At 46.5% G+C, this 8,116-nt stretch overlaps 1 non-coding gene across 1 annotated transcript; it reads right to left on the minus strand.

Annotated features, from left to right (window-relative positions):
• Positions 1 to 2,895: 2,895 nt before the first annotated feature.
• Positions 2,896 to 3,024, minus strand: LOC116073460. Its single transcript, XR_004111815.1, has one exon. It is a non-coding gene; the product is annotated as a small nucleolar RNA SNORA17 (small nucleolar RNA).
• Positions 3,025 to 8,116: the final 5,092 nt, after the last annotated feature.

An 8,116-nucleotide genomic window follows, 5' to 3' on the forward strand; every position in this document is an offset into this window, starting at 1 on the left:
ACTCTACTCAAGGGTTCGATTCCAGAGAAAGCATCTACCCGACCTAGTTACAGCCCCATATCTATTCCCAGCCCATGAGACTAGAATAAGAGGGCTTTGCCTCACAGTGCTCAGTGAGAAGGGCAGGAAAGCAAAACCAGAATGCTCATAAGCCAGAAGAAAGGGTAGTAAAGGCTGGACAGGCAAACGCAAACAATGGAGCCATCCTGACAGTCACTCTCCTCAGACACTCTACAAGCCAGCATGAGGAGCTTGTGTAACAGTTCACTCTACTGTTCCCCTCCCCTGACACCAAGGCTAGGACTCTGACTTCTGCGACTGCAGGAAGTGTGATCGAAAGAGTGGTATCCTGGAAAGCTCTCACCCAAAAGTCTGTTAAGAGTCTCAAGTTCCTAAGACAAGCAACCACCTCCTTGTGGAAAATATGGCCTACCCAATATAACTGTTAAACAGTCACATTTAAGTCAAGGATGTGTTGCTTCGGTGATTCCATCTGGAGACTTGGCTGGGAAACGCACGGTTGGGAAACATGGCAGCAATATCTCTTTCTATAACATTTTTCACTTCGATCAATTACCATTCCATTTGATAGGAAAATTGTATGTGGGTCAAAGGCCAATGCTACCAGCTGCCCAGAGATGGTCTTTGCTTTTTGTTGGGATTCCTTAGGGGGGAAAAAAATCCTTTTCTGAATTCCAAGGAAATTTAAGTTGGATCAATCAATGGACACGTTGGGCTGTGGGGGAGGGAGAGATGCTTTCAAAATGAAATGCAAGTGGGTCAATTTGAGGGGACAATTGTTAGTTGGTCTGATTGGACTTAGTTCTTGGGTGCACCCGAGAGTTTAATTGCACCAGAATAGAAGGTACCAACTATTTCAAATATCCTTTACCAAGGCACTTTCCATCTGGTCGTCATATTCTATTTTTCTTCCTGGTGTTCATCGATCTCTGAAATTATTTCATGCATCTTGCTTTGCCACCCGGCTCCCGACATTAGGATGACAACCAACAAGGACAAAATCGGTTTTGTTCACCACGTCTGGCATAAGTGGGCCTTTAATAAGTATTTGTTTTATTCCTATAGGGTGACTGCTTGCAAGACAGTACTAGGTAGCCATCCAACTCAGGAAGGAGAAAAAGTCAGGTATGGGGCACACTCATAATCCTAGCACTCAGGCAGGCCTCCATAATGAGTTCTAGGTCAGCCGGGGCTGCAGCACAGGCAGACATTTTCATTTCAGTGCTATCTGCTCCCATAAGCACTAGGTCAGGCCAGTGAGAAAGATCTGCCCTTGCTGTGCTTCGAGCACTTTATTTGCTAAAGAACACTGCAGTCCTACATGCCTCGATGACCAAGTTTCCCGGTATTTGAGTGGTAATAATCGAAGCCATAATTAGCAGTGAGATTACAAGCCATTTACCAGCCGCATGACAGGAATTTCCCACATTTTATGCCAATTCAGTCATATTCTAGATATTTCTTTAACTTTTTATTGGTCCTTTGTGAATTTCACATCATGTACCCATTGCGCACCCCACTTCAAGTACCCCACTCCACTCATATTCTCCTCCCCTTGTACCTGCCTTCTACCCTTGCAACCTCCCCTCTCCCAAAAGAGAAAAAAAAAATCTTGTGGAAGCTGTAGTGTCAGTGTGGCCCACAGTATACCCTTCTTTGCTTGCAAATGTTCATTGCACTGATTTGTTGATCTGGTGCAAGGCCTCTGGCTTCTGCTACTCTGTCAATACCGGAACCTCCCTGGGATTCCTTTCAGATATCCAGTTGTTGTCCTGTCTCATGAAGATCCTGTAGTTTTGGATCGGTAGGACTGGTCCTTTCATGCACTCTAGCAGTTCATTAGTTGGGTAGATGTTGAGGTGAGCCAACTCAAAGCCCTGGATCTGGGCCTGAGAGGTATCTCAGCTGGTCAGCTTGCTGGTTCGACCACCCTCACGCCTTCAGGGCTGGCTCACCAGCAACCCCTACAATCAGGGCCAGCTCTATGCTGCTGCTCAGGTGAGGTATAAGGCCCCATCTCCTGAGTGGTACAGTTGGTGAACGACATGGCTAGTTCTCCCTCTTTCAACCTTTCACAGTTGTCAAGGGACAAAGGAGGGAGGGAAGGCATCTCTTCCAAGAACGCACTGCTGCACAGTAGACAAGTTGCCAGCCCAGTTCTCCCATGCTCATACTCTCTGACCTACTCACCCATGCCCCCACCATCAGGGTCAGCTCTTTTGGGATTCCCAGGTGAGATGCAGGGCCCGATTTCCTGAGTGCTGCAGCTGGTGAGGGGCAGGGCCAGCTCTCTTTTTCTCATGACCCCAAGGGCCAGGTCTCCTGCCTGCCACATGTGGCAAGGGGTGAGTATGGTATCTCTCCCTCAGCCATGCCACACTCGGGGGAGGTGTGATAGGACAGGGTTTCCCACCTCTACTGCAGGACCATGGATCCAGACATGGCCACCAGTGGCAGCACAGGCCAGGACCCCACCATGGTGCCAAGTGATATCACCAGCTACTCACATCAGATGTTCCTCACTTCCCTCCAGTCTCCAACTCTGCCTCCCTTCACTGTGGCCACATCCTTCTGTTTCTCTTTCTCTTCCATTTCTCTAATACTTGCTCTTCTTGATGGTGCCAGATGTTTCTGAGTGTCTGGGGTCATCTCAGGACTGGTCTCAGGAGTGCTATGCCCTGCTCATGTATGATGGCACCAGGCAGGTGTCATCTTTGGTATGGTTTTCCCAGCCCCGCTCCCCACACCCAGGTCTGCTGGCTGTGAGTCTGGTGATCGGCCCAGTCTAGCTGCCTCTAGCTCCCTCTCGCTCTCTACTGGGGTGCCCTGGTGCTGGACTGGTGGCTGTCTCAGTCTCAATTTCTCTTTTCAGGAAAAGTTAGGCTACTGATCATTCAGATGTTCATAGGTCAGAACACTGAGTGTTGACATAGCCTCTCTCCTCTCTGCCGTCTACTGATGTACATGTGACACAGCAGCCACACTTGCCACATTTCTATCATATTCTGAATATTAAAGATTGTAAAGACAAAGCAACCAGATCTTTGGAATGTTAAGAAAAATCACCCGCAGCTGGTGCTATGAGGACCTTGATGATTGTTGAAATCAGCTGGTCCATGGAAGCCCACAGCCCATTTGCAACTTAGCGCCACTCCTATCCCTGGAAACACGGTAACCAGACTTCCACTGATAGGGCATGTCCACTGGCCTTAAGACATCTCTAACTCCAGAAGACCACACCTTTAGGCATTCTTGGAATCTTCAATATACAAGCCAGTCACTCCCTCTGGAGACTCCTTAGTGATGCAATCAATCACTTACCTCAATGTCTGCGGCAAGTGGGTCAGGTGGGTTCCATGTCTGACGAGTCCTCTTACCGTCTGCTTTGGTGGATGTTGCCATACTCTTTTCCCACAATAGAAACCCAAGTCTTAGAGCAGGCAAGCCTCTAGTGCACATTCCCACAGCTCCTCAGAACTAGACTTCACTGTTAGATCCATTGATATCAAGCTCCTTATACACGGCGGAACTGGGGACCTCTGGGCTCAGGTTTTCACTCTGGATAAGTTTTTTTTTTCCTCTATGCCTCTGGAGTTAACACCTGTTTCTCTTTGACGTCTCAGGAACCACTCTTCCCAGAGAAACATCTTGGTCTTCCCTATTTTCTGTGTAGTTATCACCCGGGGCTCTTAGGGCTTACAAACGCTATTAAAGTAAACACTCGAGAAGTCTACAGTACACCGAGTTCAGTCACACCAGGGTCCCATGAGGTGAAGCACAAGATCTTGATTATCTGGCTCCCCTCTTCCAGTACTCTCAATATAGGAAGATCTTCCCTATAACAACGCAGCAAACAGGGCCACTCCGGAACGACTGACCACATTCAACCCAAATACGAAGTCTCTGCTGTGGCAAAAGTCCTAGGTAGGACTCTCCTTGGGCCCTTTTGGGTCAGCTGCTCAGTCCTGAGCCAGTGCCTGTGGGCTGCTGTGCTCTGATTGGCCAAGCCTGGGTCACATGCCAAGCGTGGCCGGATGGAATAGCTCCCACCTTAACCATATGGACTGAGAGTGGGGGGAGGGGTGACTTCTCCAAAGGAGATGTTGGATGTTGTTACCAGACGGGAGAATGACGATCAGCAGCAGAAATAACAGATGCCCACTACACACACCAACCCAGACTGGATTCCATGCCCAATTTTGTCTTCATAACCACGTATCGGGTGGAGATTTTTGTTGCATGTATTTTTCTCCTCTACTAAACTATAAACTCCTCCAGGGCAGAGGCAGAACCCTCTTTGTAAATCTAGAACCCAGTAGAAAACTTGACACCTAAATAGTAATCAAACCATATTTACTGAATGAATAGCCAAATGTAATCATTTAAAAAGAGCCGGTAATGCTACCTCATTTTCCGTAGGCAGCATCAGGGTGAGGTGGGAGAAAGAACACAGATGCTAAGTCACTGTTTTTCAGAGTGGAGTCTGGGAAACCTCCTGCACCAGAACAAATTGCGGTTGCAGGGGGAAAGCAGCAAGATTGGTTTACTGGGCAGCTCAGGAAATAAGGTGGAGGCAAGTTTAGCAAAAACTTTACGTGATTTTTATGCACATTTGTGTTAAAAATCATTATAGGAGAATAAATATCCTCTCCATTGTGCAAGGTGGGTGGGGTCATACTTGTCCAGCACCTCAGCTTGCTGCCCTTGAAGATACGGTGAAGAAGTATGGTAGGGTACATGCCTAGCATGCCCAGGGCCCTGCGTTTGATCTTCAGAAATAAATTAGTTAATAAACGAACAAGAGACTAAAGAAGCTACCATGTCTAGTGAGGAATCAATGAAAGAATTCCAGTGGTTTTCTTATAAAATGTTGGGGGTTTCCCACTGGAATTATTTCTGATAGGAGGCCTTTAGATTGACTGGCGTGCACCTGCCAGGAGCTGTTCTGAAGACCCAGTTACTTGTTTAATCACTCCATCCTTACCACAGACAGGCATTCTTACCATGTCCGTTTAAAGTTGTGTGTCAAATGTGTGTGTGTGCTCACACGCACTTGGGTGTGTTGAGGAGGTCAGAGGACAACTTGCAGGGTTCAGTTCTCTCTTCCCACCAGCATCATGCTGGGGCCATCATTGCTGGCAACCCCCAACATGCCCATTTTGCAGATACAGAAACAGATAAAGGTCTTTGTCAGCTTGTGCTTTGCAGCTGAGGCAGGATCTGAACTCAGCTCACCTCAGTGTCAGTTCCATGGCTCCTAACACTATAGGATACTTTCTCCTTAGGAGTGGTTCATCTTCCCCTAAGAAATCCACCAACCCTTTAGGAGCCACAATAAAGAGTAGAACTCCTTGAAGACAAAAGGCTCCAAACAAGAACTCTGATTAAAAATAAAAGACAGGAAGGACTCAAGGACCACTCACTGGTCAGATCCGCAGCTCAGAGAAAAAGAGCACTGTTTACCAGAAAGCTGGTCTGCCTGCAGCCCGAGCGGCGGCTTCCTCCCTGCAAGCACCTCTCTAGGTTCCGTAACACCTCTATGCTTTGAGAACCAGGAGTCGTCTTTAATCTTAGATGTCTGTTTTTATTTTGAATTGCTGTATTTCTTTTTCCTTCCTTACTTCTAGACACCAATGTATTTCTCTCTGTGAAGCATGAGCAAAGCCCGAGGTGCAAGCCAAGCCCTCAGAAATGTGATAGCTGTTACCAAGGATCTGAGGAAAAGTAACAAACCTAGACTCAAAATCAAAATGCTCTACTCTAGTATCTGAGGTGGCACCCATCCTAATCAGAAATGGGAAGCACAGGCTTTGTTCCGGGGTGCTTGGCTGCTGAGCCACTCTGAAACCCCCTTCTCACCTGTGGATTCTGTGCTAGCTTTACTGAGCACTGTGTTAAAAGAACCTTCAAACATTCTTGCTCTAAGGAGTGCCTGGATGTTTACAGTTACTGCGCATGTGCATCCTGTCTTATTTAGACATATAACCTTGACCTACTTTGTTCAAACAAGGACGTATTAAAATAAGACAATTTCTTAAGCCTGACAAACAAGGATGAGATGTAATTTTAAATATTCCATGCCCTATTCCACCAAGCCAAGTGTGAACAAAGTCTTGCTTTTCTTGCCACCTCTTCCCCCATGCAGAATTGGGTTGAGAAATTTGAATGGCACTGAAAGAAAGGCTAGTAGATCTCCTAAGTATATGTTGGTAACATATGGTACCCCCCAGAGGCCAAGTGAGGTCTTAAAGAGAGGGGGTAAATGTCAGGAGCTAATTATCAAATTAAAAGAACTTTGGGAGGTTCCCCTCAAATGCTGGTCTGGTACATTCTCTCTCTCAGAATATCTCCAGGCTGTGGGATGGGCAGCAAGAGTTCCAGCTCAGTACCTGCGAAGGTCTGGGGTGGGTAGGCTGTCCTCTGTGGAGAGCCTGCTTTTCATTTACTTTCCTAAGTCTTGGCCTGTTGGGTTCTTCACACTGTCTGCCCACTGTCCAGCAAGGGCCCTGGCCATGGCTCTCTTTTCTTGAGCTAGGTACTTTCATCCAGTTTTGAGCAGCCCCATTTCAGATTGGCCTTTTTATGTTTGATATAAAGAATAGTTGTTGGCCAATTTCATCTTTTCATCGCTGTTCTCTAGGCCTGAATCCAAGTAGTTTGTCAGATGCTCATTAACTCCCCCTTTGGCTCTTTCTAGTGTGTCTCCTAAGCTCATTGTGCCAAGAACTAACGCTTTCTTTTACACGATTCTCTTTCTCTGCTCCATCAGGGAGACAAATTACTTTCCAAAAGGGATCGCCAGGGATGGTTTAATGAGAATTTCTTTGGGGCTAGGCATGGAACGCAATGTAGTTAACATTCGGTGGACTTAATTGGACTTTTCTTTTCTGCCTCTTTTTAAAAAAATCTGAAGCTATCCTGTTAATCTCTCATTTGTAATCAATTGTGTTGACTAAACAAAAGTCTAGGTCGTCTTTTCTTCCTGTCCCAGACAATCCTTTGTTGCCTCTAAATGCCTAGTTCTTGAGTGATCCTGGTTCTGTAGATGGGCCCGATTGTTGACAGTTCATTATTGCGCTTTTGTCCAGTTAATCTTTCTTGCTGTGTTTTGCATGTGCATGCCTTAATGAGCTCCGTTGGCAATTAACATGTTTCTGGGAGCAAACTGGTTGCTCAGACGTTTGAGAGGGACGTGCAGGGAAAAGGGCAACGCAGCTGCCTTGAGGTTGTTTATTTCCCAGCATTTTCTCAAGACTCCTGTACCCTCTTTGGCAGGGCCCCCCCCTTCTCCTCCTGCCCCCCTCCCCCTCCCCCAGCCCATTTACCACCTGCTCACCTGACATGTTATTGCTCTAACTCTAGGGTCTGGCTCAGACAGCCCTCTACCTTTTTGTGAGCCAAATAAAAGATGGGGCTCCATGTAAACCCATTTCTGCAGCCAAGGCAAGAGCATGCGGAGTACCCCCCAAAATGTATCTGGATGCTGGCACTTCTCTGTGTCGCTCTTTGTAGAGAGGAACCTCTAACCCGCCTAAGGCAATAGGATTGTACAATCTGTTATGTACAAGGCTGTGGCTTTGGAAGAAGGTTTTTTTTTTTTTTTTTTTTGAGTCTTGCTGGCAAGATTGCTGAAGTGTGAGCAGTCATGGACAGAACAAACATCTTGTAGGGGAAAAGATAATTGGAGTCTTTTTTGTGTCTATGACAGGATTCCCTTCCCCCGCAATTTGATTTTTTTTTAAATATTTTTTCAGGGTGGCCTCTTCAATTTAATCAAGGTTAGAATATTAATATGCAGCGGATGACTACCTTGTTTAAGTCATTTATTAATATTGCAAACTTCAAGTCATGCAAACAATTTAATATTATAGAGGAAAAAAAAATGAGAGAAAACAGAGCCTTTCACCCACCAGTTTCCATGCCGGAAGCTAAGGAGAAGGCAGGCTACAGTGATTAAGGAGGGAGCTTGAGGCTGGCTCTGGAAGGTGTTACTATGCAGAAGGTTCCTTCCTCTTTTCAGGAGAAGGAATCCTTCCCTGGATCCCACACTCAAGATGACAGACCTCTTCAACCAGGGAATGGCGTCCAACCCGAG

This window comes from Mastomys coucha, unplaced genomic scaffold (assembly GCF_008632895.1).
Source record: "Mastomys coucha isolate ucsf_1 unplaced genomic scaffold, UCSF_Mcou_1 pScaffold10, whole genome shotgun sequence".
NCBI classification, from domain to species: Eukaryota; Metazoa; Chordata; class Mammalia; order Rodentia; family Muridae; genus Mastomys; species Mastomys coucha.